Source organism: Pleurodeles waltl, chromosome 2_2 (assembly GCF_031143425.1).
Source record: "Pleurodeles waltl isolate 20211129_DDA chromosome 2_2, aPleWal1.hap1.20221129, whole genome shotgun sequence".
Classification (NCBI taxonomy): domain Eukaryota; kingdom Metazoa; phylum Chordata; class Amphibia; order Caudata; family Salamandridae; genus Pleurodeles; species Pleurodeles waltl.
Genome location: NC_090439.1, coordinates 912,570,121 through 912,591,115, shown reverse-complemented (window position 1 = coordinate 912,591,115; position 20,995 = coordinate 912,570,121).

The following is a 20,995-nucleotide window of genomic DNA, read 5'->3' as shown; positions in this document are numbered from 1 at the left end:
AAATGCACACTGATGCCAGTGTACATTTTATTGTAAAATACACCACAGAGGGCACCTTAGAGGTGCCCCCTGAAACTTAACCGACTGTCTGTGTAGGCTGACTAGTTCCAGCAGCCTGCCACACCAGAGACATGTTGCTGGCCCCATGGGGAGAGTGCCTTTGTCACTCTGAGGCCAGTAACAAAGCCTGCACTGGGTGGAGATGCTAACACCTCCCCCAGGCAGGAGCTGTAACACCTGGCGGTGAGCCTCAAAGGCTCACCCCTTTGTCACAGCCCAGCAGGGCACTCCAGCTTAGTGGAGTTGCCCGCCCCCTCCGGCCACGGCCCCCACTTTTGGCGGCAAGGCTGGAGGGAACAAAGAAAGCAACAAGGAGGAGTCACTGGCCAGTCAGGACAGCCCCTAAGGTGTCCTGAGCTGAGGTGACTCTGACTTTTAGAAATCCTCCATCTTGCAGATGGAGGATTCCCCCAATAGGGTTAGGATTGTGACCCCCTCCCCTTGGGAGGAGGCACAAAGAGGGTGTACCCACCCTCAGGGCTAGTAGCCATTGGCTACTAACCCCCCAGACCTAAACACGCCCTTAAATTTAGTATTTAAGGGCTACCCTGAACCCTAGAAAATTAGATTCCTGCAACTACAAGAAGAAGGACTGCCTAGCTGAAAACCCCTGCAGAGGAAGACCAGAAGACGACAACTGCCTTGGCTCCAGAAACTCACCGGCCTGTCTCCTGCCTTCCAAAGATCCTGCTCCAGCGACGCCTTCCAAAGGGACCAGCGACCTCGACATCCTCTGAGGACTGCCCCTGCTTCAAAAAGACAAGAAACTCCAGAGGACAGCGGACCTGCTCCAAGAAAAGCTGCAACTTTGTTTCCAGCAGCTTTAAAGAACCCTGCAAGCTCCCCGCAAGAAGCGTGAGACTTGCAACACTGCACCCGGCGACCCCGACTCGGCTGGTGGCGATCCAACACCTCAGGAGGGACCCCAGGACTACTCTAAGACTGTGAGTACAAAAACCTGTCCCCCCTGAGCCCCCACAGCGCCGCCTGCAGAGGGAATCCCGAGGCTTCCCCTGACCGCGACTCTTTGAATCCTAAGTCCCGACACCTGGGAGAGACCCTGCACCCGCAGCCCCCAGGACCTGAAGGACCGGACTTTCACTGGAGGAGTGACCCCCAGGAGTCCCTCTCCCTCGACCAAGTGGAGGTTTCCCCGAGGAACCCCCCCCTTGCCTGCCTGCAGCGCTGAAGAGATCCCAAGATCTCCCATTGACTTCCATTACAAACCCGACGCTTGTTTCTACACTGCACCCGGCCGCCCCCGCGCTGCTGAGGGTGAAATCTCTGTGTGGACTTGTGTCCCCCCCGGTGCCCTACAAAACCCCCCTGGTCTGCCCTCCGAAGACGCGGGTACTTACCTGCAAGCAGACCGGAACCGGGGCACCCCCATCTCTCCATTCTAGCCTATGTGTTTTGGGCACCACTTTGAACTCTGCACCTGACCGGCCCTGAGCTGCTGGTGTGGTGACTTTGGGGTTGCTCTGAACCCCCAACGGTGGGCTACCTTGGACCAAGAACTAAGCCCTGTAAGTGTCTTACTTACCTGGTTAACTTAACAAATACTTACCTCCCCTAGGAACTGTGAAAATTGCACTGTGTCCACTTTTAAAACAGCTATTTGTGAATAACTTGAAAAGTATACATGCAATTTTGATGATTTGAAGTTCCTAAAGTACTTACCTGCAATACCTTTCGAATGAGATATTACATGTAGAATTTGAACCTGTGGTTCTTAAAATAAACTAAGAAAATATATTTTTCTATACAAAAACCTATTGGCTGGATTTGTCTCTGAGTGTGTGTACCTCATTTATTGTCTATGTGTATGTACAACAAATGCTTAACACTACTCCTTGGATAAGCCTACTGCTCGACCACACTACCACAAAATAGAGCATTAGTATTATCTCTTTTTGCCACTATCTTACCTCTAAGGGGAACCCTTGGACTCTGTGCATGCTATTCCTTACTTTGAAATAGCACATACAGAGCCAACTTCCTACAGTGCTGGACTCTGATTTTGCTGTTTTTGTTACTCTGGGCACTTAACCACTGCTAACCAGTGCAAAAGTGGAAGTTCCCCTTTACAAAATGTGTATGTAATTGGTTTATCCATGATTGGCATATTTGGTTTACTAGTAAGTCCCTAGTACAGTGCACTAGAGGTGCCAAGGGCCTGTAAATCAAATGCTACTAGTGGGTCTGCAACACTGATTGTGCCACCCACATAAGAAGCTCTGTAATCATGTCTCAGACCTGCCACTGCAGTGTCTGCGTGTGCAGTTTTAACTGTAAATTCGACTTGGCAAGCGTACCCACTTGCCAGGCCTAAACCTTCCCTTTTTTTACATGTCAGACACCCCTAAGGTAGGCCCTAGGTAACCCCAAGGGCAGGGTGCAGTGTATGGGTAAGGAAGGACACTTAGTAATGTGGTTTATACTGTATGTCCTGACAGTGAAATATTTCTAAATTAGTTTTTCACTGTTGCAAGGCCTGTCCTTCTCATAGGTTAACATGGGGGCTACCTTTAAATCTGATTAAAGTGCAGATTCCCTTTGGGAGCGGATGGACATGTGGAGTTTGGGGTCTCTGAGCTCACAATTTAAAAATACATCTTTTAGTAAAGTTGATTTTAAGATTGTGTGTTTGAAAATGCCACTTCTAGAAAGTGAGCATTTTCTTGCATATACCATTCCTGTGACTCTGCCTGTTTGTGGATTCCCTGCCTGGGTCAGTGTGACAGTTGGTCTGGTTGCACCTTACAATAGACAGTGACACAAAGGGAGCTGGGGTGTAGCCTGCATATCCTGATGAGCCATCTGTGCTAGGAGGGAGGGCAGGAGTGGTCACTCACACCTGAAAGGGCTGTGCCTGCCCTCACACAATGCAGTCTCCAACCCCCTGGTGAGTGTCTGGGGCCTGGCCTGGGCAAGGCAGGATTTCACATTCAAAAGAGACTTTACTTTGAAGTAGGACTTCGTCGAAGGAGAAATTGGGTATAAGAAGGGCACCCAAAACCACAGACTTTAGATACCCTTCTGGAAACAAGAGAATCCAATGCCTGGAGAAGAGCTGAAGAGCTGAGGAAGAAGAGCTGCCCTGCTTGTGACTGTGCTTTGTGGAGCTATCCTGCAGTTTATGCTTCTGCCAGAGTAAGAGTGCAAAGACTGCTCTTTGTGTGCCTTCCATCTTGAGAAGAACTCTGCAAGGGCTTGATTTAGAACTTGTCTCCTGTTCTTTGAAGTCTCAGGGACAGCAAAGACTTCTTTCTGCCAGCACCTGGAGTCTCTGGAGAGACTCCTACTCTGCCCTGTGGTGCCCATTCAGTTTCTGGGACCCTGAAGGGAGAAGCTGGCAGCCTAAATAAAAAGAAATCCACGCATTGCTGTGCGGAGAAAAGATCAACACGACTCCGATATGCGGCTTGAGAAATGATGCACAGTATCGACACTCGCCAGAAACACGATCGAAGAATCGACGCACGGAGTAGGAGAAACGTCGCGCAGCATCACTGACGGAGGCTGGGAGATCACAGCCCACGCTGCGTGGTTTTTGGATCATCGTGTGGCTGGATTTCCGACTCAAGCACCGCTGAGCATGTAAAAACAACGCAAGGCCTGCCCGGACCCGAGAGTGCTGACCGGATCGACGCATTGCTCTCCAGCGGAGAGAAGAAACGATGCGCCCAGACCCGGTGAAAGGAGAAACAACGTGAGGTCCCACTCATGAGTGAAATTGACGCATCACAAGCCCTTTTTGATGCACACTCACCCGTGCGGGGTTATTTTTGACGCACCTAAGGTACTTTTTCATGCTAGCAGTGTTAGTGTGTGTTGAAAACTACGTAAAGACTCTTTTTGCATTTTTATTTAATAACTTGACTTGTGTATTGTGAATTTTTGTTGTTTTGGTCTTGTTTTGTTTAGATAAATATTTCCTATTTTTCTAAACCTGTGTTGTGTCATTTTGTAGTGTTTTCATTAAGTTACTGTGTGTGGTGGTACAAATACTTTACACCTAGCACTCTGAAGTTAAGCCTACTGCTCTGCCAAGCTACCAAGGGGGTAAGCAGGGGATAGCTGAGGGTGATTCTCTTTTACCCTGACTAGAGTGAGGGTCCTTGCTTGAACAGGGGGTAACCTGACTGTCAACCAAAGACCCATCTCTAACAGTACACATCTTCAAACCTATTTGAAAAAAAGATCTTATGTTCAAAGCCGTTCCAAGGTCTACTGTTCTCATGGCACAAGGCCAGCTGCACTGATAGGTCAGCGAGCGTAAGCTAAATGCCTCCGCCCCAGTAACCTTCAATTGGGATCAGCGACATGATTCTGTATGGCCTGTCCCAGTGTTGACTGATACTAGGATTCCCCTCTATCCTTCACACACTGTGCTCGAGTTTTATACCATATTCTCAATGTTGTTAACAACTCTTAGCAAGAACAAAATCGGAGTAAGTGGCCTGAAGCCTTTTCAGTTATTTTCTTTTTGCAGGACTCAATTATTTTTTAAATAACAATAAACGAGACACGTAGCTATGAAGCCTCTAGAAACTCTCAGAAATTAATAACAAACTGATGTAAAATGAAGTAGAGTTCAAATTAATGCTACAAATATGTTCATGTAACCTTTATTACAGCATTACATAACATAATAATATAAACTAAATATGTGTAATTTTAACCAGGTGTATTCAGACTTTTACTTATCCTAAGTATTCACTTTTGAATCAATTCACCGACCATAAATCAAGCAGGGGAATACCCAAAATGGAAAATATATAATATTCATAACAATACTTTTGCTCAATATTGTAATAGCAGCATTTTACAAAACCTTTGGGATAGAGATGTACAATAACATAATTTTCTGTTTAAAAATTTGTGGCTGGGGGTCGCCACAAATTTTGTTCTATATCCACGTGAATAACAGAATAATTTGAAAAAAATGAATTCAATGTAAGCTTGAATTTGAATCGTTACTACTCATCTGCTGGAAACTGGGCTCTTACTAATAGGCTTCGCATGGCGAGTGGTCTATTCAAAGTATTCCAGTAGCAGCGAGTCTATTCATTGAAACAGGCAACAAAGAACTTCGGTTTATAGCCCTCTGCTGCTATTGCATACGCGGAAATGTGCTACCCGGAGGTCTAACGTGTTAAGTACTGAGTCAGAAAATCAAAGGAGCAACAGGTTACCAAATTTCCAATGTGCCCCATTAAATTCCCTTTAAAACATGGCAAAATTAATAACATTTATGTGTGGGCTCCTTGGGGATTTTGTATAATCGTGTTACATTTTCAGAGAGGCATAATGGAAATCAGATGTCTGCAGCAGACTGCGAACCCTACTTATTTTCTTCAGCAAATAAACATACACTGACAAAGCCAACAGGCCTGGCTTTTAGGTATCGTATGCACACATACACAGACTGATAACATTACTAATACACATGGCCAAACACAAAACGTGCGTTCTGGTACATATAAAGGTACACATGAGTAGGCACATTTCTATGCTCAGAAAACCCTATGTTTCCACAAATCTGCACACAGAATACAAGCGTTCAGTCAGAAAATTAATGTTTAAACTGCGTCATTTGAAATCCCCGCGGATCCCTAACACCTCAGCACTGAACGGGTTAATGAACAATTCAAGAAAGCTCGGGCCCTGCCATTAACGTGCATTTGGAGGGCTTGCAAACTCACCTGTGCCAATCAGAACATGGCATTGGGGTGCACTTGCAATGAGTTAATTCTTTACCTGTGCAGATGCTGTCACTTGTTATCAAATAAATGGCCTTTCACACCTTTGAACAGGGCAACTATATTGCATTAAGACAGTGCAGGCACGTTCTAGAGCTTTTGAGCCGTTTACGTGATAGTTGTTAAATGCCTCGTCACAATTCTTTTTTTTAAACAAATAATGACTTGTTTTTATATACGAATTCTTATCCACATTTCTGTCGTTCCCAAGTGCTGTAAATGAAAAGTGTCACTGTTACCCAATTTAAGGTATTCCATTTACTGACCTGCCCATGATGAAGGAGGTAGAGTTGGCAGGATTTTAACCATGAGGTCACTACATATTTCATTGGCACGCATTCCACTCGCCCAGTTCTCCTGCTGGCAAGTAGCTGCCTTTATCAGCCTAGGTGCTATCCGTCAGTGCAACAGCAGCAGTGCTTCATTGCAGTACAGCAACACACCCAGTGAAGGAGTGCTGGCACTTTTCAATAGTGGCTGCTCTTCTTATTAAGAGAAATTACACTTTTGACAGGAGATTAAGCATCTAATCCGATAGTTATTATTCTATTTCAGGTTTCTACATTTTTATTTGAGCAAAAGTGGCACTTTTCAGCAGATATTTTGAACATTTTTGGGACTGTACAGAAGACTGTGAACAGAGGTTGTAAGGTTTTGTTGGGGCAATGCCATCACTTCTCAGTCATGTAGTTTACTAATAACAATGCTTTTTGACAGATGGGGCAGAGGCAGCATTACTCAGAAGCGTCTCCGCTTGTCAGTAGTAACTGTATAGTTAGTCACTTGCATTTCTAAATTGACATGCAAGAACTATCTCCACCACTGAGGATCAGACGATAGAAGAACCTCAAGATATGTTCACATGAGGAGTTAAATACTCTGCTGAAATCATAACTGTTCCCACACTTTATCTTTACTAAAATGTGTATTTCTGTCTTTTCTGTTCTATTTCCCCACAGAAGGACGAGGGTTCGAATACTTTTATTAATGGTAACGTTGATTAATATAGCATTCTGTACAGTGGCAGACAACTGCTGGAAAACAGAACGTCAAGGAACCGCAATAAAACTCAGGAGTGAAACTCATATAAGAGCGAGGAGCACAAATACTTCAGAGCAGTCATGTGGTCAAATACCAGAAAGCCTTACTTTGGCATCTGACAAATTAGGGCCCAATTTTTAGTTTGGTGGACATGTTCACCTTATTACAACCTCCTTGTCAATCTTCCACAGGCTCACGGTTATGAGGTGTGATGGGATGGTGCCTGTTGGACTTTTTTGTATATGCAGGGTCATCCCCAATCTTTTTGCTTCCTTCCTCCTATTTTTCCTGACCTGTTGCTGTTAGTTTTTGGACTCTGAGCACTTTATCACTGCTAACCAGTGCTAAAGTGCATATGCTTTCTGTGTAAATTGTATGGTTGATTGTCTTATCCATGATTGGCATATTTGGTTTACTAGTAAGTCCCTAGTACAGTGCAATAGAGGCGCCTAGGGACTGTAAATCAAATGCTACTAGTGGGTCTACAGCACTGGTTGTGCCACCTCCATAAGTAGCTCTGTAATCATGTCTCAGATCTGCCATTGCAGTGTCTGTGTGTGCACTTTTAACTGTAAATTCAACTTGGCAAGTGTACCCACTTGCCAGGCCTAAACCTTCCCTTTTCTTACATGTAAGGCACCCCTAAGGTAGGCCGTAGGTAGCCCCAAAGGCAGGGTGCAGTGCATGGTTAAGGTAGGACATATAGGCCCTCATTACAACCCTGGGGGTAAATCTCGCTTTCCGCCGTGCTGAAGACCGCCAACATACCATGGCGGCTGCGGAATTCCGCTACAGGTATTACGACTCACAGCTCGGAATCCACCACAATACAGACACCAACAGAAGTCTGCCTCACCAAAGGTCAGTGATAAACTGGCGATACCAAAACCCACATCGTCACGCCAACAGGAATACGCCCACAGTATCAAGACCCATGAATCAACGCGGCGGTCTTTCAACCGCGGTAATCCATTGGCGGCACACACTGCTGCGCTCAAAATACACACACATTTACAAAACACAACCACATTGGACAATTCAAAATACACACACCTGATACACATACACACACCACACCCACACACCCAATCCAACATAAAGCACACACCCACATGACGCACAAACCCTTACAACCAAAATTTTGAAAGAAGGCCAGAGAGAGAGATTAGCTAACACAACACCAGCATCCACAGACACACAACACCATCACTTATACAACATCCACGCACCTCAAACAACACGTACCAACACATCCCCTCACACATCACAACAGACAGCGCCTCACACATCACCCACACCACATCATGGCACCTCAAAGACACCCCAGATTTTCTGAGGAGGAGCTCAGGGTCATGGTGGAGGAAATCATCCGGATAGAGCCACAGCTATTCGGATCACAGGTGCAGCAGACATCCACTGCTAGGAAGATGGAGCTATGGTGGAGAATTGTCGACAGGGTCAACGCTGTGGGACAGCATCCAAGAACATGGGATGACATCAGAAAGAGGTGGAATAACCTACGGGGGAAGGTACGTTCCGTAGTATCCAGACACCAGATTGCTGTACAGAGGACTGGCGGTGGACCTCCACCTCCTCCCCCACAACTAACAACATGGGAGGAGCAAGTCTTGGCAATACTGCATCCTGAGGGCCTTGCAGGAGTAGCAGGAGGACTGGACTCTGGTAAGTCATATTTTAACTACTTTATCCCCCGACCCCACCTGCATGCCATCACATACTCCCACCCTCACACCCATCACCCCAACACCCCACAGATACCCCACTACCACAACCCACACATCCAAAAACCAATCCCTGCATGTAACACCAATGCATGGACACCCATCACCAAAGCATTTCCAGTAGAGAGACTCACTCATGCCCCAAAATCACCAATCATACAAGGGCCACGGCAATAATGCAAGCACAGGATTAGAGGTTAACTCACCCATTGCACAAGATGGCACATACAGATACTAAGATTATGCATTCACGCCCCAGCGTCACCGGACAGAAGGTGGCAGACATATCCAGTCCCCCCACAGAAGAGGCCCACAGTGACAACACCAGCTCTGCACACCTGGATCAAGATGACCAGCCCGGCCTATCAGGGACCTTGGGACAGTCGGTTCCCCTGACACAGTCACAAACCACCACTGAACCTCCCCCCTCAGGAAACACCGCCACAGCACCCACCCAACGGGCCCATCCCTCTGGCCCCAGGACATGTCAATCAGCAGTGTGTCCACCACTACAGGGAACCCAGGCAAACCCACTAACACAGGACGATCAGGGACCTGGGGTCAGTGGGCACATGATTCAGGGGACATAGGCACAGGATAACAGGGAAGCTGAGAGGACTGCTGTGCGACAGGGGGAGGACAGGCCCAGGGAATCCACTCTCCACGAGGCACTTTCCAACATCATGGGAGCATACCACCATTCCGAGGAGACCATGGGCACAGTACTGGCAAAGTTTCAGGAGACCCAGCGGCTGCAGGAGGAACACTACCTGGCGATCAGGGAGGACTTGAAGTCCATCAACACCACCCTGGTCACCATTGCAGGGGCGCTGGCAGATCTTGTCAACACCAGGAGGGACACAGATGGCACACCAACGGGCCCCTGACCCTAGCCTGGAGAATGAACAGCCCTCCACCTCCGCTGGCGCTAGTGGACAGGAGGCACCGCCACAGAAACAACAGGCCCCCAGCACCCTACCCCCTGCAGAAGAACAACCACCCCACAAACGGTCCCTGAGATCCAGGAACAAGACAGAGAATAGGAAATAAGCCCCCCCTAAATGTCACCCTTCTGTGTCACTTTGACACCCTGTCCACCTTAAACTGCGATTGCTCCACTTCCTATGCCCCATTGGACAATGCACCTGTGAAACAAATAGACTGGACTCTGCCATGGACATTTCTCCACCATCACTCCAGCCCATTTCACACCCCCTCCACTTATTTGCACAGAAATAAACACACTTGAATCACAAAACAATCTGGAGTCAGTCTGTGCTTTCACAAATGTGTAATTGCAAAACCTCTGGAATATAGCAATGTCAATGTACTTGTTCACATACAAATGTAACACAGCTGTAGGCCAGCAGTAAACATAGCAGAGGACACAAAGTGGGACCCAGATCTGTGAAATGGAAAGCCAAAGTAACAAGTCAGGGTCCATACACTGAGTGAAAATAACAGACTTATGCTAGCTCCAACAATAGTATGAGATGTGGGAAGCAGTTACATCTTCTTACCTGTGTCTCACTGGAAGTATTGCATGATGATGTTGTTTCGGCTGTCTATATCTTCTTCTTCTGCCTCCTCTTCTTCACTGTCCACAGGCTCTGCAGCTGCCACAAGACCACCATCTGGCCCATCCTCCTGCAGAAAAGGCACATGGCGTCGCAAAGCCGGGTTGTGCAACATACAGCAGGCGACGATTATCTGGCACACCTTCTTCGGTGACTAGTATAGGGAGCCACCTGTAAGATGGAGGCACCGGAATCTGGCCTTCAGGAGGCCGATGGTGCGTTCTATAATCCTTCTAGTTCACCCATGTGCCTCATTGTAGCGTTCCTCTGCCCTTGTCCTGGGATTCCTCACTGGGGTCAGTAGCCATGACAGGTTGGGGTAACCAGAGTCACCTGCAAATGTCGAGGGACAACTGTTAGACAGACACTAACCCTTAGGGACAACCCCATACCCAGACACCTATGTCAACTGTGTTGGGACCTTGGGCTCACCTATAAGCCACACACAGTGCCTCTGGAGTTGCCTCATCACATAAGGGATGCTGCTATTCCTCAAAATGTAAGCGTCATGCACAGAGTCAGGATAGTTGGCATTCACATGGGAGATGTACTGGTCTGCCAAACACACCATCTTCACATTCAGTGAATGGTAGCTTTTCCGGTTTCTGTACACCTGTTCATTTCCGCGGAGGGGGGACAAATGCCACATGTGTCCCATCAATGGCACCAATGATGTTGGGGATGTGTCCCAGGGCATAGAAGTCATCTTTCACTGTGGGAAAATCCTCCACCTGAGGGAAAACGATGTAGCTGCGCATGTGTTTCAGCAGGGCAGAGAACACTCTGGACAACACATTAGAGAACATTGGCTGTGACATCCCTGATGCCATGACCACTGTTGTTTGAAAAGACCCACTGGCCAGGAAATGGAGTACAGACAGAACCTGCACTAGAGGGGGGATTCCTGTGGGATGGCGGATAGTTGAAATCAGTTCCAACTGGGCACATAGTTCCAGGATTGTTGCACGATCAAGTCTGTATGTGATAATGATGTGTCTCTCTTCCATTGTCGACAGGTCCACCAGGGGTCTGTACACCGGAGGATGCCGCCATCTCATTACCTGCCCCAGCAGACGTGCCCTATGGAGGAGAACAGCGAGCAGAGGGTCATCCAACACTTAGGTATCACAATGTGTTATTTGGTAAAACGTTGGAAATTCGCAATGTGCCTTTATCTGTCTGTATTCCAGGCCTAAATAGGTGTGACACAGTTTTTTTCCATGCCATGTGGGCCCCTGAAATGGCGGCTGCCTGACCTGTAAGGTGGGACAAGGGGAAATGAGGTAATTGCACTGGCGTTGTACACCGTCGCGGTGGGCGGTCGAAGAACGCGGCGCAATTTAGCATTGGTGAACATTGGGCCCTATGGGTCCCAGGAGCCAATGATGATGTACGCCGGCAGTGACTGTACGCACACCCGCAACGTGGCTGACATTTTCTTACTGTTCCCTCCCTTGATAACTGACCTTCAACAAGAGAGGACCTACACTGCAAGTGCTGCTGTGACCTGTGTCTGGAAGCGATGATGGCTACAGTGTCTGGGGAAAGGGCCCCTGCCTTCACTTCGAAGGAGTTGGAGAAACTGGTGGATGGGGTCCTCCCCCAGTACACGCAACTGTACGGTCCTCCAGACAAACAGGTGAGTACACTGTGAGTATGGTGGATGGCACATGATTGTATGGAGTGTTGTGGATGGAAGAGGGTGGGAAGGGGGACAGGCGAGCGTGTCAGGATTGTGTGTGTATGTATGTCTGGGCCAGGGTGGGAGGTGTTTGGCAATGCGTGAGATGAAATGTATGGGATAGAAACATCCATTTTTACTTCACATTTCCTCTAGGTCAGTGCCTACCAGAAGAAGGGTATTTGGGGCGCCATCGCCAAGGATGTCCGGACCCTGGGGGTCTACCATAGACGGAGCACCCACTGCCGTAAAAGATGGGAGGACCAGCGCCGCTGGAGCAAGAAGACGGCGGAGGCCCAGCTGGGGATGGCCTCCCAACGTGGAAGGGGTGTCAGTCGCACCATGACCCCCCTGATGTACCGGATTCTGGTGGTGGCCTATTCGGAGTTGGAGGGCATCACAGCAGCCACAAGGGGGTGAGTACACTTTAATTCAGCTGACTCGGCGCGCTTTACAAGGTGTCTGGGTGGTCGAAGTGGGCTGTGGGTTCCCCTAGGCCAGGGCGAACTTAGTAGGCGAGGTCCCTTGTGAGGCAGGCTCTGTGGCACCCCAACCCCACTACTGGTAATAGCCATCTACACCTAGTCAGGCTCCTGTGACTTCCAGGTGTGCAGCAATTGGTCTTAGGCCTCGTCCCCATGGGCATGTGATTTTGCTAAGAACTGTTAGTGCATGGCTTAGTGCATTGGGCTGCTCCCTGTGTGTTGTGTCCACCAACCGTAGTGGTGTTGCATGCACTGAACATGTGCTTCTTCTGTCTTCCCACCCCCCTTTTTGTTTTGTCTCCCTGTTCTTGTGTGCATTAGCATCATCTGGCAGAGGAGCAGTGGCACCGGAGCAGGAGGGAGCTGCAACCCACATGGCCCTGGAGGGTGAAGCAACGGAGTTTGAAGCCACCAGTGGGACGGAGGGTGAGGGGAGCTCCACGACAGGGACAGGAGCATACATCAGCGACAACAACTCCTCCTCTGATTGGAGCTCCCTTGCAGTGGCGGGCACCTCTGTGCCCACCGCATCAACAGGTACAGCTGCCACCCCACCTACCAGCACCGCCCTCCCAGCAGCCCCTCAGCATGTGTCCCGTGCCCGCTCACCCAGGAGGGTGGGCATCTCATTCACCCCAGGCACCTCAGCCTCTGCCCCAGTCAGCCCTGCTGCCCTCAGTGAGGAGGCTATTGACATCTTGAGATCCCTCACTGTTGGGCAATCTACCATTTTGAATGCCATCCAGGGTGTTGAGAAGCATTTGCAACAAACAAATACATACCTGGAGGGCATTCATTCTGGGCAGGCGGCCCAACAGAGAGCATTTCAGGCTCTGGCCTCAGCACTGATGGCAGCCATTGTCCCTGTGTCCAGCCTCCCCCTCCAACTTCCTCCACCCCGACCCAATCCACTGTACCTCAGCTTATTCCAAGCACACCATCAGACAAGCATGCACACTCATCAACACACAAGAGTGGACATGGCAAACATAAGCACCACACATCCCACAAGCACTCACACAAGCACCATCCCCATGCAGACACAGCAACATCCACTGCCTCCCACTGTGTCCCCCTCCTCCACGTCCTTCTCCTCCCTCCCTGACTCATCTCCACTCACACCTGCATGCACTACATCCTCAGCCACTACCTCCATCATGAGCACGTCCATCACCACACACTGCTCATGTACAATCACCACCCCCACTGCCATTCACACATCCCCAGTGTCCTCTCCCAGTGTGTCTGTGAGCCCTCCTCCCAAAGTACACAAACGCAGGCACACACCCACCCAACAGCCATCTACCTCACAACAGCCTCCGGCCCATGCACCTTCACCCAAATTCAGCAAACGTACACCTCCTACAACCTCTACCTCTTCCTCCACTCCCAAACCCCCTCCATCTTCCTGTCCCAGTGTGTCTAAGAAGCTTTTCCTGGCTAACATTGACCTCTTCCCTACACCTCCCCCCATCCTTCCCCTAGGGCCAGGCTTTCCAGGTCCCAGCCCAGCACCTCAGCCACCAAATCTCCAGGCACAGTGGTGCCAGCAACTGTGGTGTCATTGAGTGCGCCACCCATCAGGGCTGCCAGTGTGCCACCTAGCGAGGTCAAGGACATTCCGCCACCTGCCAAGGTGAAGAAGGTGCCCACATCCCCAAGGGGACAGTTGCAAGACACCTGCTGCACCATCAAAGGTGGGGAAGGGACACAAGCCGAAGAGCAGGACAGGGCATGGTGGCTCCATCTGAGGGACTAGAGTCACCCCTTCTGTCAACCATTACTCCAACCTGTACGGCAGCAAACACCGCCACCTGCACCCCCACCTGCACCGCCACCAGCACAGCCACCTGCATGTCTGCAGCCTCAGCAACAGTCGCCAGCATCTTCGCCACTGGGCAGCCGTCCGAGGCTGGAGGAGACTTCCTGGACCCTGCCCAGCTTCCATGAGGCATGACTCTCATCACTGTTTGCACCTGCAGGTGGAAGGCGAAGCCGCAGCAGGGTCTGGTATGTCTCTGCCTCCATGGCGTATCATAATACCTGTTCCTAGGTAATCTCGTGGCACACACACCCATGTGAGGTAACGGGACCAGCCACACTGCATGTGGAGCACTCTGGGCACCAAGTCCTCTCCAGAACCAGTGGAGAATCACATCCACTACCTCAGTCCTTAGCAGGATGAAGCACTCTGGACACAAAGCCCCCTCAAGAACCGTGGAGAATCACATCCACTACCTTAGTCCTTGGCAAGATGAAGCACTCTGGGCACAAAGCCCCCTCCAGAACCAGTGGAGAAAGGCATCCAGTACCTCAGTCCTTGGCAGGATGAAGCACTCTGGGCACAAAGCCCCCTCCAGAACCAGTGGAGAATCACATCCACTACCTCAGTCCTTGGCAGGATGAAGCACTCTGGACACAAAGCCCCCTCCAGAACCAGTGGAGAAAGGCATCCACTACCTCAGTCCTTGGCAGGATGAAGCACTCTGGGCACAAAGCCCCCTCCAAAACCAGTGGAGACTGTTATCCACTTGAGAGACTGTGGCTTTGCACTCCCGAGGTTAAAGCAGTGGGCCAACCACCCACTGGAAAGACTTGAGAGTATGTGGATTTGCACTCCCCAGGATAAAGCAGTGGGCAAACCACCCACTGGAAAGACTTGAAAGACTGTGGCTTTGCACTCCCCAGAATACAGCAATGGACATGGAGCCCCCTCGTGCAGCAGTGGCGTCGTGCGTTCATCCGGTTGAGGTGCTCCCCCTCCCCTTCCCCCTGAGGTGCCTGTTTAATTTCCATCAGATGTCTCTCCATTTCGAGTCAGGTATATTGTGTGGGCTTCGCCCATGCATTTTGGGACCACTGGCCCACGGAAAATGATTGGAACACTATCCGGACTTGTGTAGTTGGTGCACATATTTGTATATACTGATTTTTGAACTTTCACTATCTGACTTTTCTTGATTACACTCGTTACAATCATTTCCTTTTGTCCTTGCATTCTTCCAGGGGGTGAGGGGGTTTATATGTAATGATGCTCCATGTATTTGTTTGTATGGTGTAGTGGGTGAGGGTGGGGGTTTGCGTGTTGCGTGTGTGTGTGTGTCACTCTCTTTTCCCTCCCCCCTCCCCTGTGTTGTAGGTGCAGTACTCACCGTGGTCATCGACGGCGTCTGTCCTGCTCCTGATACAGAAGGAGGAAGAACTGCATGGGCAGGAAGTGTAACTCGGGCTCCATGGCGTCCTGGTTCCTCGTTGGGTGTTGAGAGGTGAGTGATTTCCCTTCTGTGTACTGTTTCCGCAGTGCTTTTGATAGCTTTGGTTCCACCCCGGAAAAGGTGGCGGATAGGCGTGTTGGAATACAGTGGGCGGTACTTTGTCCTCAGTCTGTCTGTTTGCGGTGACTGCTGCAGTGTTTGTTTCTACCGCTGTGGCGGTCGGAGTGTTAAAGTGGCTGTCTATGTTGCCGGTTTCCGCCATGGTTCCGATTCCATTTTTTTCCCACCGGCCTGTTGGCGGTATTACTGCTGCTTTAACATCGACTGCCAGGGTTGTATTGAGGGCCATAGTAATGTGTTTTATACGTCCTGACAGTGAAATATTGCTAAATTCATTTTTCACTGTTGCAAGGCCTGTCCCTCTTACAGGTTAGAATGGGGGATACCTTTAAATCTTATTAAAGTATAGATTCCCTTTGTGGAGGTTCTCTGAGCTCACAATTTAAAAATACTTTTTTTTAGTAAAGTTGATTTTGAGATTGTGTATTTTAAAATGCCACTTTTAGAAAGTGGGCATTTTCTTGCGTATACCATTTCTGTGACTCTGCCTGTTTGTGGATTCCCTGTCTGGGTCAGTTTGACAGTGGGGCTGGTTGCACCTCACACTAGCCAGTGACACAAATGGAGCTGGGGTGTAGCCTGCATATCCTGATGAGCAATCTGTGCTAGGAGGGGGAGAGGAGTGGTCACTCACACCTGAAAGGGCTGTGCCTGCCCTCACACAATGCAGTCTCCAACCCCCTGGTGAGTGTCTGGGGCCTGGCCTGGGAAAGGCAGGATTTCACATTCAAAAGAGACTTTACTTTGAAGTAGGCCTACTTCAAAGGAGAAATTGGGTATAAGAAGCGCACCCAAAACCACAGACTTTAGATCACTTCTGGCCATCAAGAGGAACCTCTGCCTGGAGAAGAGCTGAAGAGCTGAGGAGAAGTGCTGCCCTGCCTGTGACTATGCTTTGTGGAGCTATCCTGCAGTTGCTGCTTCTGCCTGTGCAAGGGGACAAAGACTGGACTTTGTGGTGTATTCCTGCTTGAGAAGGACTCTCCAAGGGCTTGGACTGAGCTTGGCCCCTGCTCTGAAGTCTCAGGGCCATCAAAGACTTCCCTTACCAGCACCTGGACTCTCTGCTGAGACTCCTACCCTGACAAGTGGTGTCCTATCCAGTCCCTGGGCCCTTGAAAGGAAAAGCTGGTGAAAATTCAAGGAAAACGACTTCGGACGACTCCGGACCAATGCTGCTGCTGAATCCGGTGACGCCACGTGCAACTGACTCCGTGATCTTTGCTGGAACGCGACGACCTTCGCAGGCCCGACACCGCTGCAGCTCCGCCGAAGTCTGCGACTCCATGGAAGTCGCATCACCATGTTGTGACCGACGCCGCTCGTTGTGCGCAGGGTCAACCTTTCGCACGGACGCCGCGATCCCTGACTTTGCGCATCGGCTTGTTTCCACTCTTCCCGAAGGTACTGTACCTGGGGGTCTGCGTGGCTCCGTGGCCGGCGCCGTTGGTGTCAGATTGTTGGGAACGACTCCGTCACGCCGCCGTGTTAACACCTCATCGAAGCATTTTGTGTTTCTAAGCGCTATTTTTTAATTTAATCTTTAGAAATTCATAGCTTGACTTGTGTATGTTGGATATTTGTCGTTTTGGTCTTGTTTTGTTTAGATAAATATTTCCTATGTTTCTAAACCTGTGTTTTATCATTTTGTAGTGTTTTCATTAAGTTACTGTGTGTGTTGGTACAAATACTTTACACCTAGCACTCTAAAGTTAAGCCTACTGCTCTGCCAAGCTATCAAGGGGGTAAGCAGGGGTTAGCTGAGGGTGATTCTCTTTTACCCTGACTAGAGTGAGGGTCCTTGCTTTAACAGGGGGGTAACCTGACTGTAAACCAAAGACCCCATTTCTAACAGTGCCTTATTCAAATTTCACATAAAAATATTTTACTAATTTATTTTGAATTAAAAAATACCCTTTTCCCTATACTTTACCACAGAGATACTCCACGGCCACTGTGGAGATAACCCTATGGTACAGTATTGAGGAAATTAAAAAAAGCATATCCAAATTTATAAGAAATTAGCAAAAGTATTTTTAACATTAATGTAAATTAATTTTATATTTGTAAGTGTAGAACAAGAAAAAAAATGCTGCAACACTAATCTTGAATTAAATCCTTAGTTTGAACAATATGAATTAAAATTATTTTTTGGAAATTTAAATTAAAAAAATAAATTCCCACATGAAGTAAAACAATGCTTTTTTATGCGTTAGTAGTAAAGTTAATGCATATCATTACTTGCAGGGTTTAATTTATAAATTCAAAAAACAAATGTTTATAATTAAAAAATAAAGGGTCCTTGCTTGAACAGGGGGTAACCTACTGTCAACCAAAGACCCCATTTCTAACATTGGTAATCAGCGGTTGGGATTTGGATTTGAATTTGTACTTGACCTACAGTGATTAAGTGTACTCTACTGTTTTGAGTTCAGACCACTACATGACCACATACTACTTGTCTTGTGATTCTACTTTTTGTTCTCTGATGTCCTCCTGGAAATATTGCTAATATTTTGGGACTCTGATTTTTGGCTGTGAAGCCTTTGCAGAATGGAAATCAATTTCTGCCACCTATTTAACTATAAAAAGTGCCAGATTAAAGCATTCTGCATGGAAAGGGGACTGGCTATGAACATGAAATCCAGAAGGGAGGATCTTGCGTTAGCCCTGTTTCAATATGAGTTGAAACGTTGTCAGGCAACACCACCAGGTGAGTCTGAGGAGGAGGACTACTCTGGGGAGGAGGGCAGTGACCCTGAGGAGGGAACAGGAAGAGATGATTGGCTCCTAGCTGCTCAAATCTGGAGTCTGGAAGAGCAAGAAGCAGAGCTTGAGAAGCTGAGGAGAAGAGAGCCTTAGCCCTGGAAAAAGAAACGTTGTCAGCTCAAGAGCTGAGCTGTGAAGAGCTGAAGCTGGAAGCCATGAGGGCTGAGTCCAGTTCAGATGGTGGCAGAAAATATCTTGTATCCAGTACTGCTGAAGAAGTGCACATGCCCAGAGATGTGGTGCCCTACTTGAAGGAGGGAGTTAGCACACACCAGGAGATTCAGGGGTATGAAGTAGCTCCAGTGATGCGCAGGGTCCCTGAGGTAGATTGTGGAACTGGCATGGGGAGTCATATTCCTACTGGTGGGAGGGACACTCTACTGCCTCTAGGTGAGAGTGACAGGGAGAGGGGTTCCCCCCAGGTATAAGTCCTGATTATGGAGTGTGAAGACATCCAAGAAGAGTGTGGGTTGAGTGTCAGGGACAGTCAGGTACTGTCTCTCCAGTCTCAGGAGGGTGATATGGGGTGCTTTTTCAAAGCAGAGTCACTGGATGGTTGGGTGAAGGGTAGTTTGGTTAATTCATGTGAGGGGCTGTGTGATGTAATTGCTGGAGAGCATATGTCTAGTCCTTATTTTCCAGAGCTACGCCAGCAGGAAGCTTACAATGGAGGCAGACTCCTGGGTGAGTACAAGAAAGTCTGAAGGGGCATTTAGGGGTGCTCCAGAGAGGAGTGGTCTAGGTATTTCCAAACCAGGTGAGGTAGGGAAGGATTGTAGTGTCCCAGGTAGGTCCCAGTGTAGTGGGATGGGTGAGGGACCCCATGTCCAGTCCCAGAGGAGAGGGAATGGGGATGGGTTGAGGCCCAAGGTGCCTGAGATTCAGTCCCGGGTCCTGGAGGGTTCCATGAGGGATCACCAGGAGGGGAGCCCAGCCTGTACCTTAGGGCCATCTGTTGAGGGAGACCCCACAGTGTCAGGAGAACTTGGGGGGGGCAGCAGTAGCCAGCGTCCCACCAGTTCTGGTGTCTGGCAGTGCCACTCCTAATGAGGGGGTGCAGAAGTCCAGACAGAGGGTTGAGTGGGGGTTACGGACCCCAGGGGAGAACCTGGAAAGTCAGCTCTGAGAGCAGAGCCCCCAGGAATGACCTTGGTGAGACCATTTCTGGGTTGGGGGGAATCTAGACTCTGTCAGATGGGCAGAGGTCCGGAGACCTGCGCCAGCCAGAGTCTTGTGTGGCCCTTGGGAATGGTGTGTCCCTTGAGGCGGGTAAGTAAGCCCCCCTGGAAGTCCTGGTGTACCAGGCAATGGTTCAACCGCAGGGTGGTGACTCTGTGTTGAATGATCAGGTTTTGGGGGTAAACTCTGACCTGATGGGGGTAGGTGTGCTCCAATGGAAGTCCTGGTGCACCAGGCAGTGGTTCAACCGCAGGGTGGTGACTCTGGGTTGGATGACCAGGTTCAGAGGGTAAACTCTGACCTGATGGGGGGTAGGTATGTCCCCCACGAAGTCCTGGTTTGCCAGGCGGTGATCCAGTCTGTGGGTACAGACCCTGGACTGGAGGATCAGGTGCAGGGGGTAAACCGTGACCTGAATGGGGGGGTTTGCCCAATCACTCCCCCTGGTGTGATTTCTATGGGTACTCTCCCCAAGGGGGGTGTAGAACCCTGAGAGTAGGGGTAGGTGAGGGAGCTACTCACTCCTGACCCCATTGCAATATAAGGTTACAGAACCTGGATTGGAAAGCCAATGTTCAGGGTGTCAACCCTGACCTGGGGGAAGGGGCCACTGGTAACAGTGCCCCTACCATGTTGTCTTCTGGGGGGGGCACTTTTAGTTGAGGGGAGGGGGAAGGAAGCCTCACCCCTGGCCCTGATCCAACCTGAAGGTACAGAACCCAGGTTGGAGGACCAGTTGCAGGTTAACAGCCCTGCACTGGTGGAAGAATTGTGTAGGACTGCTTCTACAAGCACCCTGACAATTTTTGACTCTGGGGGTGCTGCTCCTGGAGGGAGAGTACAGAGCCCCAGAGGGGAGGACCAGGGTCAGGTTGTCATCCCTGACCTGGTGGAAGGGAGAGTGGTCAAAGGGTGCCAGGCTCCTGGGGCTACCACCCCCCACTCTTCACAGTGGTTGGAGAGGCCTGAGGTCAGGCTCTCATCCCTGACAGTTGTCCGGGGCCCCTGTGGCTTGCTATCCTGGTGGACAGAGTTGCCCCTGGGGGGGGGGGGAAAGAGTCACACCCTGGGGGTGGAGTGGGTAACACCACTGTGTTGGCCCTGGTGTTACTATCTGCCCATTACGATACATCTGTGCGCAAAGTAAAGTTAGGTGCTGCACAGACGGTGTCTGCAGATGTGGAGAAAGGTTCCCCATGGGTTGGCTTAGTGGGCCCTGAGAGTATGGACAGAGGGATCCAACTGGAGTCAGAAAGGCGTAGAACTGGAACATGCCCCTGCTGTTGTGGGCCAGGATCCTTGTTGTATCGCCCCAATCAGGGAAGTACATCAAGTTATTGATTGTTCTCCCCTGGCTTTAG